The sequence below is a fragment of the Pongo pygmaeus genome, chromosome 3 (assembly GCF_028885625.2).
Source record: "Pongo pygmaeus isolate AG05252 chromosome 3, NHGRI_mPonPyg2-v2.0_pri, whole genome shotgun sequence".
Lineage (NCBI taxonomy): Eukaryota > Metazoa > Chordata > Mammalia > Primates > Hominidae > Pongo > Pongo pygmaeus.
Genome location: NC_072376.2, coordinates 195,357,316 through 195,375,362, shown reverse-complemented (window position 1 = coordinate 195,375,362; position 18,047 = coordinate 195,357,316). Strand labels below are relative to the sequence as shown.

General features: G+C 39.9%; 1 pseudogene; it reads left to right on the top strand.

Moving 5' to 3' along the window:
- The first annotated feature begins 8,070 nt into the window (after positions 1–8,070).
- The window catches only part of LOC129034635 (cyclin-H-like), a 73,245-nt pseudogene continuing 63,268 nt past the window's right edge, over positions 8,071–18,047 (top strand).

Sequence of the window (18,047 nt, the reverse complement as noted above, 5' to 3'; positions counted from 1 at the left end):
TGTTGCATTTCAGAAGATATAGGAAAGGCTAGCCCAAATACTTCTAATCCTCCCCCACAGATAACAAATAATTGTTAAAATTTGCTGAATATCCTTTTAGCTTTTTTCTAAATTTATGTGTGCTTTGACCACATGGAATCATCACCTTGATTATTTTTTGTTATTTGCTTGCACACCTTAGTAGGTATTTTGTGAATCTATTTCCTATCAGTGATGCTATTCAATGACACAGGTATTTTGCCTTTCTTTCTCCTTTCGAATTGTCTGCTTGGCATTCTAAATTAGGAGTTCCGGGGCTTAATATTAGTGTTGATTATTATTAGTTAGTAATTTTCAGGCTCCTTTAGTTGTGAGCGTCATGGAGTAGGCTGTTGGTGGGCTTCTAGTAGCAGCAGCCATCTATTGATACAACCTCCTCGGCATGCTGCTTATTACTACACAACATTCACCCAAAGGGAAAAATCAGCTTAGTGGGACTTTATACGTAATTCTCCCCTGTGGATTTAGAGGGGCTCCATATCACTCCCATAGAATCGGGTACCTGGACAGTAGGATGCTAGTTATTATTTTCAGGCTGAAAGTCATAGGGTTCTGGTTTCTGTAAATCTAGTGGCTAGAATATGGCACTGATCTATTAGGTCTGATTGAGGACACTGGATTGCTAGTCAAGGACTTAAAAAAATAACTTTATTGAGGACAACTTAGGATGAGGTGCAAATTCTAAGAATTGTGTATCCAATCGTATGCACGTAGTTTATTCGTGGTCACTCTGAGCTTGCTTACTTCGGAAGAAGAGACATTTCCAGCAACATTTTTCTTGTTTTGCTTGTTTTATGGCTGTCTTTCCAAGAATACTTATCTGTCTTCTTTAATTATAACATGTGATTAGGCTAGATGAAGCTTAAATAGCATAGTTTGAAGTATCTTTAACAGAATATCTACTTTTATAGAGGAAATATGTACAAGCTTAAAAGAACCTTCCTTTTCGTAGCTGGTTAGTACTATACATTGTACTAAATGAGATATTTACATGTGTAATCAGTAGAGGTTAGCCCTGATTAGACTCTGAAGATATAGATAATTTGGTAACAAATCATTTATACATGTACAATAATGCTATATAAGACCTAGCCTGGTTTCAGCAAGTGCATCATTCTCTTTGAAACTAGAGAAACTGCATTTCTTATAAACATATTTAACTATGTAGTACACTATATCTAATTAAGACCTACCCACTCTTTAATTATTCCAGTCACTTACAGGTTGAATTTTCAGATGTAAGCATTAAAAAACAGGTCTTAGTGGGACAGGTCTGTTCATTTGGAACATTTTGGCCAGTTAATACGAATAGCTGCATCCAAGTCGATTGGTAATCACTAATGATCAGAACAGTTAACATAAACTGATTGATGATGGTGTAGTCCTTTCATTTTATGTGCATAGATAGCCAGTTTGGCTCAGCATTAATCTTTTTACATCAACAATCCTATAAAACGTGTCAGGAATAGTGAAAAGAAAGAAAACTGATTAAACGGAGATGTTGTAAGTGGACTGGGATATGGGAATCAACCTTTTGAAAATTGTTAATTTAAGTACTTTTACAGATACATTAAAGAAAATTTCTAAAGATTTTTCTTTAGCAGTTTGTAAACTAGTCTTTAGGGTACTATATTCTGTTCTTGCTACCTCACTCTTTATCCTTAGGTGAAAAGACATGCCTTTTTACCAGCAGCTGAAGCCAGCTCTCCTTTAAACACAGCTTCCATGACAACACCATCCCCACTCTGCTTCCATCCCTCTTTGTGCCTCAGGACACAGAGCTTCTCCTTGTTTTTCTAGTGTCTGACCTTGTGAGTTTCTGGACAGTTGCTTTTCCATGGAAATTGCCCTCCTTTATGCAGGGCCCCGTACCTTCTGTTCCCCTGGTCTACTTCACTCTTGGCTCCTGGAGACCATGGACATATTTGAATCAAGTCAACATAGTAATTAAAACACCACTGGTCCCCAATAAATATTCATTAAGTTAATAAACAAATACAAGATATTTGGGGGTCTTAAGGCCAAGGTCTACTGCAGTAGAATTAAGAAGCTTATATAAGAGGGTAAGGCAAAGACGTCTTAACTACTAAGCAGGGTCGTGGGGCAATGGACAAGAAACACCCTCAAATTAGAAGACTCTTGATGTGCATTGTCCCAGGATACTGATATGTTTTGAGCAGGTAGAGGTGTCTCTGGCACTTCAATTCAGTACTGATAAACTTGTCCAAAGTCCCTCAAGAGAAGGCACTGAAAAAAAAAAAATAAGAGCAGGCCCCTTTTTGGGTATCTACTAAATAATCATGCCCATGAAAATAAGAGCAAAGACAGGTGACCTTGGGCAAATTACTTAACATACCTGTATCTCAGTTCCATCATTTATAAACTGGGAGTCATTATGATGCCACTTTGGAAGGAGACTGTGAAATTTAAGTGAATAATTTCATGTAAAATACTTAGAAGAGTACCTGGTACATAGTCTGCATTCAACTAATATTAGGTAATATTATTATGCTATCATCATCGTCATCATCTTCCACAAGAAGAGTGGTGACAATAGAAACAACAGCTGTGTTCCTGGCTTTTGGTCCACCGGTTTTTGTAGATGGCAGTAGGCAAGGACAGAGGAAGTTTAAGGAGCTGTTGCTGAATTAAAGCCCCAAATGGGCGAATAACCACAAGTCAGTGGAGGATCTGCAAAAGTGACAGGTAAGGGGTTGCTACGAGAGGTTGATGATTAAAAATGGAAGGATTTAAGATGATATATTATATGTGGAGAGAACTAGGCTATGATAATGATGGCACAGCAGGAAATATGATACAGGCAAAATAAAATCAAGTGAAAGGAATTAGGGAACATTAGGAAGTTCAAGAAGTAAAAAGATACGATAGTGAAGGAAGGCAGTAGATGAAATAAGATAGGAAGGCTGCAGAGACATCAGGGGCATGAGGACGAGAGGCGAGGGACAGATCCTATTTCTTTTGGAAATTGGGCTGGGAGTTTTAATTTCTTTCGACTCTCATTTTTTAAAAATCCATTTCCTTATTTAACCCCCTACCCCACTTAATTACGAACCTACCCATGTTTCCATTTCTCTCTTGCCCCTTCATCTTTTCTCCAGCTCAGCATTCTCTACTTTGTGCCAACGATGTCACCTCTGTCCCTTCCATGTTTGTTTGTTAATGCCTTACCCCGTGAGCTCAATGTCCTCCTTCTGCCCTTATTACGTTTGCTCGAATATTGTCACTCATCCAGAAAGAAAAGATATCTCTCTTTCTCTATATAAAATTTTTGTTCAGCACTGAGTCTATTTTTTTGTTCAGTACTGTGAAGCTAAAGGGAACTAGAAATGTGTACCTCAGCTATGACATTTTCCTTATGCTGTTGTCTGACAGAAATTTAGAAAAATAACGAAACCAAAAGGTGATTTCTGCTGCAGTTCTGCATTTTAAATGGCAAGCTGAAGGACAACACTCTACGCATATTGAGAGAGTGGGTTTCTAGTGATTCAGGTTTCAGTTATAACCTGTGGCCAAATGGATCAAGTGAATAATGGTCAAGGCTGTGTAAAAGGATTGTCATCCAGAGAAACTGGGAAGCACAATTCCTTTGAATCTGTATCAAACTGAGAAAAAGATTGTTTAGCGCTGCAGTCAGGTGTAGTGCAGGATGAAGAGGGGAAACAGCCTTTTATCTCTCTCAGGGGCTCGGTTGGTTTTCTTCTTATCGGATTCCCTTACACAATTGCAAAGGAAGCTTTGTTCACATTTCCTGATTGCCAGGGGCTTGGGATGATGGAAGGAGCAGGACATTTGGAGTCAGACAGCCTAGATTCAAATTCTGGCTTTGCCACTTAAAAACTCTGTGACCTTGGGTAAGAGGATAGATGAAGAAATGGCCGGAAGAGTAGATTGGGATCAGGGATAAAACAGGAAACACTTGAAGGGAACCAGGTTCGGGTCACAGTTTGGTCAGTTTTGTTTTGGGACGGGTTGGTTTTGAAATTCTGTTGAGACTTACTTCACGGAAGATATATTAGAATTGGAGACACTGATTCAGGAGTCATGGGAAGAAAATAAAACACACCCATCCTCCCATCATTGCTCCAGAAGTACTGTTCATAGTTTGGAGAATTTCTTTATAGCATTTTTTCTCAATTTCCCCACTAAATACCATGCAAATAAACACCTTTTTGTGCCTATAGATGTATATCTATGTCATCAGTTAATGGCTGCATATAATTTCCTATGTTCACTCTTAATCCTTTGAGGATTTGTAGTTCTAGGTATGATCTCTAAAAAAGCATACTGAGGGAGAAGAGAATTCGACCAAGAACTGGAACCTTTACACATAGATGACAGGGGGAGTGAGAGTGGGCTGTTAAGAAGAGTGGGAAGAGGACGTGCTTGGAGCCAGGTGAGAACCAACCTCCCACAACGCTATAGGTAAGAGCAGTGGAAGTTTAGAAAATATTGAAGGGGAAGTCATGGAGACTGATACCAAGGGCAAACCCCCCCAGACTTGGATATGAGGATGTTCTTAATTATCAAGCGAAAACACTAAAGGTTGGGATTGGGAACAAAAGAGCTCCTGAAAATGTTAGCAGTAACAGAGCAGAGCTAGAACACTTGGAAGAGACTGACCATGCTGGGGAAATGGGATCTAGAAGAGGTGAAATGGTGGGCAATGCTGAATGGGGTGGCGTCAGGAACACACACAGAAAAGTTGACCCCTGAGAGCAGGGAGAACACTGATCTTCAAGAGAAAAAGGAAGAAGGAGAAATGAATGGAAATGAGTATTTGTGCAGAAGAAGAAACGTGAGGGAAATCTGCTGGTTTTATCTTGTCAGTGCAATAGGAAGTTGAAATAAGAGGCTGGTAGAGATTAGGTGAAAGGGAAGATGTGGGCAGAGCCATCCTGAAAAATGCTTTAGGCAGTTAATAGAAACGGAAACCCTTGGTCGTTCAGCCAACTAGAGCCCTAATAGGATGCTGTGAATTTGTAGCCCATTCAATCTGTGGATTTCGACTTTGGCAAGTGGGTCTTGTCAAATATTTGGACAGTGCCAGAGCAGTTCTGGATTGAGGCATATAAAAATGTATAAAAGAGGGGGAAAAAGGGTGCGGGTAACTAGAGGTAGGTGAAGAAAGAGAAAAGAAACCTTAACTAGAAGTGCCATGACAAAAGTACTGAATTATAGGCTACAACTTGCTTTAAAAACAACCACTAAATCATATTCAAAACTTGTAAAACAGATACGTGACCGAGTGCTATTCACATTATATAGGGATTGTTTATGTTAGGGAAAAAAACTCACATTTTGTTTCTTTGAATTGCTCATTGTTTATTTAAAATACAATTTGCTTGACAAAAATTCGATTTGCTAACATTTTTGGGGACACATCTATTATCCAAAGTGAGGTTTATTCCCATTGCTCTGCTAATGCAGAAATTAAAACAATGGTGGGCAGTGCACAGATTCAGCACTTAGTATATCATCAGATTCTCTGCTGGCTCTGTGGTTTTTCATGAGACTTTTAAACTCTGATCTATTCCCCTCATTCACAAAACCAAGAGAATAATCTCTGCCTGTTTTAGAGATGAGGATATTTTTACCTAGTGATAATTAATGACCTGATATCAGTAAAGCAGTCTCAGCTTCTTGCAGATAAAAAGTATGTGTCCTGAGATTTCTACATTAGTCTTTTTTTTTTTTTTTTTTTCTCTATGAGAATCTTAGCTGATTTGCTACAATAAAACCTGGGGATGTTTCTAGGGGCCATGTGATGTTCTGGGGACATGGAATTTTAAAATGTGTTTTTTTTTCTTTTATGAGTATTACCATGGAAAATGATGCAATTATATACATTCTTTTTCTCATGAAATTTTTCGAAGCAGCAAAATACATACTTTATCCATTAAGATATTACTATCCCTCTGAAAGAGATGAGCTACAATTCAGGCGAAGAGTCAGGACACATAAGACTGAATGAGCATTGCCCATTTTTCTTTTCTTAAAGATTGCATCTGATGTCTTCCCATTAGTGGCTGTCACTATTGGCCAGTGCAGCAATTGTATAGTGATCATTCTTTCCCAGTATAATTCGATTTCTCTGTTCTTTGGTTTAAAAGACTTTTCCCTACTTCTCTAGTGAACTGTTTTTTATTTTCATACAGCACTGTACACATTAGTAGTCAAGTGCATTTATTTCAAAGGCACACACACACACACACACACACACGACTCTTTTAGACAAAAAGCAAGCCATAAAAAGCCAATGAGATTTTGGTATTTCTTTAAAAATTTATGGCTTAGTACATTAATGTCACAGTAATTCCAAATATTGTTACTCTATAATTTACTGGAGATTACTTTGCTTTGGAACATGCTACTCTGCCCCTGTTGGCATTAGGTTAATGGGCAAATAATATAAGGTTTATAATCCTTTGCAAAAGGTTTTTTTTTTTTTTTTTTCAAACACACAATGAAACACATATACACACCCAATGTGAGTAAATAATACTGAATGCATGATTCAAAGCAGGCTAGAACAACTCACAAGAATTCTAGAGAGGAAAAAAGGAAGTCACTTTTTCTTTCTTCCTGGAAATTTTAAACAATCCATAAAATAGAAAATAGTACTATTTCTGCACTTACTTATTTTACAGCGCTGTTATAGGCATACATTTTCTCTAAATTGCTTTGGATTTCATGGTTAAAAAGACATGCAGATACAATATATGCTCCAATAATTTTGGTGCATACATTTATTTATTTGTATTTGTATTAAATACAACATGTTAGCAATGGGATGAGTCAAAGGGAGAGGATGGTGGCCCAAGGCCTGTCAAGAAGGAAGAGGTGCTGCATGACTGTTCTGAGATCAGAGGAAAATGCAAAGAACCGAGGAGGATTAAAGAGACTCCAGGAAGCTTTAGGAGACCCACAGACAAAAAAGGGGACAGAAAGGGAAGTGGGGGTAGAAGAATGAGTGCAGCAATGGGGAGCATTATTCCATCACTAAGAAGGCAGAATTGCACTTAAAATACATGCCAAAATTGATACTCGTATAGACTAGGATCACCAGAGTGAAAAAATTATTTCTCTTTTCAAAGAGTAGAGATTGAGGAGGCATCTTATCAGGTTTTCATAACACTGCATTGTTTTATTGCACAGATACAGAGTACAAAGATTTGGGATTTTTGAGACGAGTTCAGTATATGAAAACTGAATTCATCTGTGTTCTATTTTTCTGTATGGCTTTTTTCCCAAGTAGATGTAAAGAATAAACATTATTTTGTCTGAAAAAAAATCGGTCCCAGTGCATATATTCTAATAAATGGAAGTAGACTGCATCGGAAATATAGTTGATACATAACAGAAAATCATTTAAAAATCATTTCTGCTTGTATTGGTAATTATACTTAATAAACCTTTTGAAAAAGTAAAATGAACTTTGACCTAAATTACTAAGAAACTGTAAGACTTAGCAAGCCTCGGGTTTCTAAGCAAATGAATAAAATATTAATAAACATGATCACATGTTTCTGTTGCTGAGACAGAAGACGTTGATTGTGAATATAACCACTTGAGAGGTGTAAGCAATTATATACTAAGCCTTGTATTTCAGTCATCCTGAGAAAGGGTGTCATTATCTTGGCAGTTTAAAGCTATCTAGAAAGTGTATCCGTAAAGTCTGGAATTCTATGTGTTCTCACTTGTTTGCTGGTATCCCTTCCCTTAGGTCACAAGATTTTTCACGTGAGAGCGCCTTCTCTCTAGTATACTGCTGCGGTGCTGGGCATGTAATATGCAGAAGAAATTTTAAAGAAATTAATACCTATGCAGGTGCTTCTGTTGACACTTGAGCGGTCCTGAACACACGTACTGCTGCATTCTGGCTGAGAATAACTTGGAATTGATTCACTTGTGAATGTCTTCCTATTCTTCTTTTCTTTATTAAACAGTATTGCATTAAAGTATTCTGGCATGCAGAGAGGTAAAATACAAACATTTGTGTAAATCTACGGAATGGCTTCTTCCAGGGAGGAAATAAAGACTGTTCCCAAATCTACTAGTTTCTGGTATCACCTCAACCCTATCGACCCCCAACTTTCAGGTAACAAAGCCAAAAGTAAAATAAAGTAGTTTTCTTTGGTAAATCAAAGAATCTAGGTTTATTTCTGGTAACAACTTTTCTTTTTAGCATTATGAAAACAGAATACCGAATGAAAGTGTGGCAGTTGGTGCATATTTTTTAAATGAAAGAAATTGTTCCCCAGAACTTTTCAATAACAGAAAGCATGTGACCTCCTTTCTGTGAGACCCACAGTACAGTAAACAATTGAATCCATATTCAGCCAGATGCTTCCAGTGTGTAAATTACTCCCTGGGTAAATGTTAGGCACTTTTGGAGCCGCATTAACTCTTTCAGGCTTCGAGTATGCAATTTAGTAAATTACTGCTGCCTGTACTTAATGGTGCTCCAGGGACTGAAAAAGATTAATGTAGCTCCAGAAGTGCCTAAGCTACTCTCAGGGAGAGCATCTGACTGAATGGAAGTAGCTTGTGTCTAATCATTCTTTGTAAAAGGAGGTATTCTTTAAAATTCTTTAAAATAAAGTTACCTTCATTTTCAATACTGTACATCCGCCTCCCAAAGGCATACATACTAAGGCTCTGAATTGTTTTCTTTTTTCCTACTGAAGACAAGTTTTATTTTTTGGAAAGGTTTTCACTGACCCCTTTGTCTGCAAAACATCACGGTAGCTGTTAGTTGTTGTTCAACGTGGTCTTTTTGTCATTTTGGCTCAGTTGATTTCATTCTGCTTAATCGCGCCGCTGAAATTCCTTCCTCTGAAATCATCTCTTACTGCTTCTGCTATTACTTCTCTGATAGCCGTCGTCTTTCTTTCATATTGTTTTCTCTTCTACTCCCACTGATATTTATTATGGACCCCAGCTTAGCTCCCTCCTGGTCTGTATACCACAGGGATTTATTGATCCCTCTTAGGTTCAAGGTCCTGTGTGGTGTGATTCACCCCCACAGGCAAATGTTCACTTCCCACGTACGCCACCTCAAATTTGATTCCAGTCTATGGGTTATCTTAAATTGGAGTCTGGTCACCACTTCAGTACCTAATGACGGGGCCAACTTGTGGATCAACTCATCACATCTTACCTTCTCTGGCCAGAGTGTCTTGTCAGAAGCCTGGAGTAATAACCGTCATTATAATAATACTAAACCTTTACTTTCCTCCTAAAGTCTATCCTTGTTATAGTCTCTTGTGACTTTTTCCACTTTTCTTGGTCATTGTCACTTTGGACTATCTTTATCTACTCCTTTTTCAAGCCTAGATGATAAATTCTTGTTTTGCTTATCAGTTTTCCCCAAATCCTACCAAAGTCCAACCCCTTCCAGCTTCTACCTGACTAAATGAAAGTGATGTAATACTTTCTCTTTCTGTTTTGATGAAAACTTGTTTCTCTATATAGAGTTTAGAAAACCTCATACAATATTAATGTAATCTACTTAATCTCTTGTTTTTAATACCTCTGTTTTAGTTTCAATAAATTTGAATATTTATGGGTGATTTATATACGTTTTTAAAGTACAGCTAGTATACCTGTTACATTTAAAAAACAGTTATTCATTCTATAAGTCTTCAAGTCCCTCCTTTGAACCTAACAGGACTTGAGGAGCCCCAAAGCCCATAAGAGAGTCAAAATATTCATGGATTAGATTGGAACTATTAACCTGCAAAAATTCGTTAGTTAACCTAATGAAGAAATTGGGAGTAAATTGTAGGTAGTAGGTGGAGACTTTGAGGAAGACGAGACAGCGCGTCAGCTGTAGAAATAAAAGAATAGTTCATGAAAAGATTTGGGGCTCAATGAGTGAGAATTGGACAGGCAGAGGAGAGGGAAGAGAACATTAAAAGTGTTGGGAATCACAGGAGGAGGAGAGGAACAAAGGTGACAATTAATGTGGCACGCATGGGGGTGTTGGAGTCCTGGACCGCCTCTTGCCCACGACTAGACATATGAACACAGTAAGACATATACCATTCCCATCCATTTTTACCCTGTGGTTCTGTGTTTCTTGAAATATCATCTAATGCTTAGTCCATTAGATTTCTCTTCAGGACATTTAATTCATTACAGTAAACCAATTTTTAAAAATAAAAAAAGAAAGAAAAAATAGGCGTAAATTTCAGAATTTTGCAAAAGATGAGAAGCAAAACCAAATGCTGTCTTATATAACAGTAAAGGAATTACCAGACCTAATTCAATGTAATCATTTTCATTTGTATTCTAGTTATTGTTAAATGACTAATTGATATTTTACATTTGAAAATTAGAAATTAGATACATGGAAAAAGAGCTGTGAGTTTTAAGATTACAAAACTTAAGAAAACTTAGAGGGTGAGATTAAAAATAGAAAAGAAGTTTACAAGGCAATGTGAGTAAGTTGATTGGGTCCAATATTACCCTTTAATAAGCATTCTGATTGTGATTGTGGTATGTGTATTCAGTTGAATATATGGAATTGCTGTAATTCAGCCATTTTTGACCTTCCCCCAAAAGCAGTTTTATATAGTTCAATTTAGACATTTCAATGAAGCATGTTTGCTATGAAATTTATTTTATATTTGTAATTTTGTTCCAGCCCTTGCCTGGACTCTCCTTCCAGACCACAACTTCCGCAGTGATATGGGACCCTGGAGGAGGAAGTCTACAATGTGGGAGAGATGAGTTACCAGGAAGATAACCTTTGCACTCAGAAGGCTTGCGAACCCCAGAGGGGACTGCTGTCTGTCTGAGAGATCACTTTACCCACATTGTGGAATAAAAATATTGCCTCTGACATTAGGGAACTGGCACTCCCCTCCTCCACTGTTTTAAAAGGTCAGAACTGGTCCTTCAAGCCAAATAAGTTACTGCTTTTGAGGTGAAGCTGGTAAGACAGATCTGGGGCCTGCAGGAAAAGTGGGTTCAGTTTCTGTTTGTAGTCAAGGCAACTTCTTCCAAAGAGGCTTTCAACCTGCCTGGGCTTCTAAGCCCAACTGAGATCCGGTGTGACTCACAGGTTATAACTAGTGGACCTTCCATCGTCACAGAGCCTTGGCCACACCTACCACTTTGCCTGGGTCAGAAGTAAAACAAAAACTAAAACGAGCAAACAAACAAACTTAAAAACATAAAGATAGAGAAAGAAAGAAAACCACCTCAGTTTGAATCTGGGGTTGTCATGTCTGGCTGTGTGACATTGAGCAAGTCACTCGACTTCTCTGAGCCTCAGTTTCCACAGATCATAGGGCTGAGTGAGATGAGGGCGTGACAGCGTTTGCACACTACATTGGACAAGGGGCTGAGCAACATCATTTGGCCAAAAGCCTGACAAACAACACTGGTCCCCACACAAGCAACTCTGGTCCCTCCTGAACCCACGCCAAGCCAAGTGTTCTCCCTGTGGCAGAGCACCTGTGCACAAGAGACCTGGGTAGCTGGAATCAAGGTTTCACCTCTCCGCTCAGACTTTCACTTTATATATACCTTACTTTTTGCTCTGTATGAAGTATTTTATTTCAGCCATAATTTTTTTCTACTTTAGAAAGCCAATAAGAATTAATCAATCAATAATTGCCTTGATGGGGGAAAAACCAATAAAAGTAGAGCTATAACAGGACTTGAACTTAATAACTTTGAAATATAAACGGGAGGCTTTATCCATGGGAATTTACAGATATTATTTGGCCACCAGACGGCTTCCATATTTCTTCATTACTGCAATACAAACATAAGAAATACAAAGAAAAAAAACTCTATATCAGTGCTATAAATTTCAAGCTGAATTCCCTAGTCCATACCATGGTAGTCATCCAAAGATGTCATATATATATATATTTATGTCAGGCTTAATTTAGCATATATTTTGCTTCTTCAACAAAAATGTAGAATAGTTAAGTTTAGGAAAAACAAATATTTGGAATATTTCTCCTTTTACAGATAACTATCTTTTTTTTTTTTTTTTTCACTTAAGCAATCCATAAACTTCAAAGTGTCCCTAATCTCAAAGATTAAATTTTGTAACCCATTACCCATTGTGGCTCTCCTCAAAGGTCTTCTTTTATTCTTTTAAGCAGAACAAGAGACCACAATTCATACTTCCCTTGTCTATTTCTGGCCCTTTATTTCACACGTTCCTAAGTTTCAGATAGTGAGATGGCCTTTTGCTGCTTAATTCCCACCTGAACTTCCCATATAGGCTTTATATTCTTTCTTTCCTCTTGAACAGAAAAATCAGTCTGTAAATTCCCTTTTGCTCTGTTTTTTTTTTTTTTCTTTTCTTTTCTTTTTTTTTGAGATGGACTCTTTCTCTGTCGCCAGGCTGGAGTGCAGTGGCACCATCTTGGCTTACTGCAACCTCCACCTCCCAGGTTCAACTGATTCTCCTGCCTCAGCCTCCTGAGTAGCTAGGATTACAGGCGCGCACCACCATGCCTCACTAATTTTTGTATTTTTAGTAGAGATGGTGTTTCACCATGTTGGTCAGGCTGTTCTCGAACTCCTGACCTCATGACCCGCCTGCCTCGGCCTCCCAAAGTGCTGGGATTACAGGCATGAGCCACCACGCCCAGCCCCCTTTTGCTCTTTAAGAAAACCTGTCAAAATTGGTGCTTCACTTATGGCTCAGCCCTTCTCATTCTGGTTCTGCCAGTAACCAGATGTGAGAATGTGGGGAAGTTGTTGGGTTTCTCTATGCCTCGGTTCCCACCATGTAGAGAACAATTCCAGTAGCTCATGCCACAGGACCCTTCCAGCCCCAAGAGTTACGATTCTGTTTTCATTGGTTTAATTTCTCTTTCAGCTACTTTAAAATGATTCATTCTGGCCACTTCCACTTTCCATGATTATTCTTCCAGACTTCATCTTCTGTCACCCTGGCTTGCAGATCTGTTAAAACTATTTTATCCTCTTTGCTTTACTGCAACTTTACTTGGAATGACTTGGCCTCTTCATAATCAACATGAAAGGCCTCTCTCTCAGTCACTCTCCTTGACTTTGCCATCGTCTTTGATACTGATTGTTCTTACTTTCAGTCCTCTTCAACCAAGAGCTTGTGAACGTTATCCTATTCTGATTCTCTCTGATTACTTCTTTCAGCATAGACTTTAAACAGATCTTCATGGTCACCTCACCCCTGATGGTGAGCATCCACAGGAAGAAGATTGGTCCCAGGTAAGACAAGAGGGAAGCAAAGTCCTTTATCTTCTTAGTTCCCCCTAAAATACCCACCCCAGGTGCCCTGATTTTGTGAAGAAGAGGCCCTCAAAAGGTGAGTCTTCCCCTATGTTAGACCCGCGGGTCTAGGCCTCTCTTGTGGTTCTCTGTCTCTTTTATTGCTTTCACATTTATATGACAACTTATCCTCTCAAAACTTCATTTCTTATTTAGTAAAACATCCTTAATGCAGCTTTCCAGAACTGTCTCTTCATTTTTCCAAATGATCAATTCCCCTAATTAGATTAATTAATCTATGCTAATGCTAAGGAAAGAGTCACATTCACTGTGATACAATAGAAACAGGATGGGCTTCAAATGCAGAAAATCCTAGGTTCAAATCCTATTTCTGCTTCTTAGGAGCTGTGAGACTTTTAACTTACTTAATTTACATACATTTACTTATGTAACAGGCAATAATGTAGCATTTGCTGTGCGCTGTGTTCTGTTCAAGAAACTTTAACAGTGGTTCTTTTTAAAAAGAGTTTTAATTCATCTAATCCTTTTAACGATCCTATGGGGGTAGGTACTATTGTATTTCATAGTTGAGGAAACCAAAACACAGAGAGGCAAAGTACTCTGCATGATATTTCAGAGCTAGGGAGGAGGCAAAATGGGGATTTGAAGCTGGGCGGTCCAGCTCATGCTGCTAAGCACAATGCCACGCTGTCTCTCTTAGCTCTAGCTGGCTCAACTGAGCAAACGAGGGGCGCATTCTCTTTGCAGTGTTGTTGGAATTAGAGATGATGTGTACGTCACATAGCACAGGGCCTGTCTTCTACTCAGCTCTCAATAGTGGCAAATCATATCTCCCTTGAGTTTTCTCTTATTCTTTCGGTCACTCTGAATCACCTTTGTCGGTTCCTTCTTTTCTCCCCTGATTTAACTCTGGAGTATCGAAGGGCTTGATTTGTAGCTCCATCTTCTCCAGGTCGTGACTTTAAATACTATTCATTTCTATCCGGACAACTCCCAAATTCATATCTTTAGCTCAGATCTGATCTGTCTCCTGAACATTAAGTTGTGTCTGTATAATTGCCTATTTGACATTCCCACTTGATTTCTAATAAATATCTCAAATGGACTATATCCAAACCTGTTAACACTCACAGCCTTCCACATCTCAGTTGACAGCAACTCCAACCTTTCAGTTGTTCAGTGCAAAATTCTTTTATACATTCTCTGTTACAGGTAGGATTGTATCCTGCAAGAAGATGCTGAAGTCCTAACCCCTAGTACCTGTGAATGTGAGATAGTCACATAGTCTCATAGTCACAAAATGTGGTGCATAGACACAATGAAATACTAAGCAACCGTGGCTGGGCATGGCGGCTCATGCCCGTAACCCCAGCACTTTGGGAGGCTGAGGACGGCAGATCACCTGAGGTCAGGAGTTGGAGACCAGCTTGGCCAACACGGCGAAACCCCGTCTCTACTAAAAATACAAAAATTATCCGGGCATGGTGGTGTTTGCCTGTAATCACAGCTACTCAGGAGGCTGAGGCACGAGAATGGCTTGAACCTAGGAGGTGGAGGTTGTGGTGAGCCAAGATTGTGCCACTGTGCTTCAGCTTGGGCAGCAGAGAGAGACCCTGTCTCAAAAAACAATGGTCAAATTAAAATGAGGTCATTAGGGTAGGCCCTAATCCCAGTATGACTGATGTCCTTATAAAAAGGGAATTCTAGACACAGACAGGCAAACACAGAGAGAAAACACTGTGAACACACAGGGAGAATGCCGGCTACAAGCTAAGGAATGCCTGAGCCTACTAGAAGCAAGAAGAGTACCTGTCAGAAGAAACCAACCTCACTGACACCTTGATTTTCGACTTGTAGCCACTAGAACTGTCAGACAATAATTTTCTATCATTTAGGCCACCCAGTTTGTGGTACTTTGTTATGGCAGACCAAGGAAACACATGCATCCTCCATTTCTGTCTTACATTCCATATGCAGTCTTTTAGCCCTTCTTGTTGGTTCCAGCTTCCATATTTATCCACAAGTGTCTGCTCACCCCCTCCTCTGCTACCACTGCGCACTGTGCCTGAGTCCCTCCATCTCTCATCTGGCTCCCTGCAGTAGCTGCCTAACCAGTCCCCCTGCTTTTACCTTGGTCTCCTCACAACCTCTTCCAACATGGTAGCCAGAGTGGTGCTCTTAAAACAGTAGTAACTGTACTCAGCTGTTTATTGCAGCACTATTCAAAACAGCAAAGTCATGGAACCAACCTAAGTGTGCACCAACAGTTAACTGGATAAGCAAAATGTGGCACATAGACACAATGAAATACTAAGCAATCGGCTTAGTGGTGGCTCATGCCTGTAATCCCAGCACTTCGGAAGGCTGAGGAGGGCAGATCACCTGAGGTCAGGAGTTGGAGAACAGCTTGGTCAACATGGCGAAACCCTGTCTCTACTGAAAATACAAAAATTAGCCAGGCATGGTGGTGCTTGCCTGTAATCGCAGCTACTCGGGAGGCTGAGGCACGAGAATAGCTTGAACCTGGGAGGTGGAGGTTGCAGTGAGCTAAGATCGTGCCACTGCACTCCAGCCTGGGCAACAGAGTGAGACCCTGTTTCAAAAAAAAAAAAAAAAAAGAGCTACTCCACAACCATAAAGCGAATGAATCATGTCCTTTGCAGCAACATGGATAGAACTGGAGGCCGTAATCTTAAGTGAACTAACTCATCTGCAGAAGATCAAATATCACATGTTCTCACACATAAGTGGGAACTCAACAGGACATAAAGATGGAACTAAGAGACACTGGGAACTCCAAAAGCAGGGAGGATGGGAAGGGAGTGAGGTTTGAAAAATTACCTATTGGTTACAATGTTTAATATTTGGGTGATGGGTACACTTGAAGCCCATTACACTCTCCACCATGACATATGTAATACCCATGGAACAAACAAGCACATCTACCTCCTGAATCTATAATTTTAAAGAAAGAGGGTAGGGGAAGAAGTAAGATCATGTCACCTCTGCTCAGTGATTTTCACTGGTAGTAAACGTATTCCACTTAGAGTGAAAAGCCAATGGTCTGACTTTGAACCCCTTATTGCACTGACCACCTTGCTGCTTCCCTCTTGCTCATTCAGCTTGTGCCACACTGATTCTTTTTTTTGTTTGTTTGTTTGAGATGGAGTCTCGCTCTGTCGCCCAGGCTGGAGTGCAGTGGCGTGATCTCGGCTCACTGCAACCTCCTCCTCCTGGGTTCAAGCGATTCTCCTGCCTCAGCCTCCTGAGTGGCTGGGATTACAGGCATGCACCAGCATGCCTGACTAATTTTTGTATTTTTAGTAGAGATGGGGTTTCACCATGTTGGTCAGGCTAGTCTCAAACTCCTGACCTCAAATGATCTGCCCACCTCGGCCTCCCAAAGTGCTGGGATTACAGGTGTGAGCCACCGCACCTGGCCAGCATTGATTCATTTTTGCTATTTGACCATACTAGGCACTCTTGCCTTATGGCCATCATGAGAATACAGCTCCCAGCTCCCAGCTGTGTGCTACCCATGCCAAGATTATGCTCCTACCCAGCCAATGACTGAGGCAAGCCATTTCTTCCGCATGCAGGACTCCTTGAATGAGCAGCCTCTACTGAGTGGCTCCCCACTGGTCTGTCTGAGGCCATCTCAGAGCTGCAGTACAGTCTGAGGCTCTTGCTGACCAAGCTTCCTTCCTTCCCTCTCTCCTTTCACAGGGATTAGGCCGGCATTATGGTTTGCAGGCTCTCCCAGCCTACCCCTGCCGGTGTCCCCTTTATTTGACATGGGCATTGCCCTCTATGTTGTTGCTGTTTTCTCTTCTCCAAATGCTTCTTCTCCAGTTATCTCCTGGGATAACTCTATCTTCTCCTTCAAGCCTTTGCTTAAACGTCGTCTTCCTAGTGAGACCTACCGTGAGCTCCATTTACTTTATTCTACTTATTTTATTCATATTTATTTTTAGCTATAGGGTCTGGCTCTGTCACCCAGGCTGGAGTGCAGTGGCACAGTCTTGGCTCAGTGCAGCTTTCAACTCCTGGGCTCAAGTAATCCTCTTGCCTCAGCTCCCTGAGTAGCTTGGATTACAGGCATGCATTACTGTGCCCAGCTAAATAGTCTTATTTATTTTTTTCTTGTAGAGACAGGGCCTCACTATGTTTCCCAGGCTAGTCTCAAACTACTATGTTTCCCAGGCTAGTCTCAAACTTCTAGCCTCAAGGGATTCTCCTGCTTCAATCTCCCAAAGCTGGGATTGCAGGCCTGAGGCCCAGCCATTTAAAACAGCATTCCGTCTCTGTTTTCTCTGCTCTGGTTCTTTTGCTCAGGTTCCTTTTTTTTCTGCTCGTCAGTTTCTAACTTGTTATAATTTACTTAGTTGTCATGCTTACTGTTTGTTTTCTATCCACCCTAGATACCAGAGGTTTAGAATCTTCATCCTTTGTTCACTGGTGCCACCCAGGCACCTAGACCAGCGATGGCAAATTTAAAACATTTAAAAATTGATACCTTCCAGTTGTTTGCACACGTTTAGAATTTTACTGCATATGTTATAAGAGGAAGGATCTAAAAATAAATTATTATTCTTTCAATGATGTCAGGTTTTTAATTTTGATGTTGCACCATTCCTGTCAATATTATAACATATAAAAGCCCTGGCTGTCATTCTTACGGTCCATTTATAGCTTTTGATTCCAGTTTTGTCAATAAAGTGCTGCTCCACTGGGCCTATTAATGG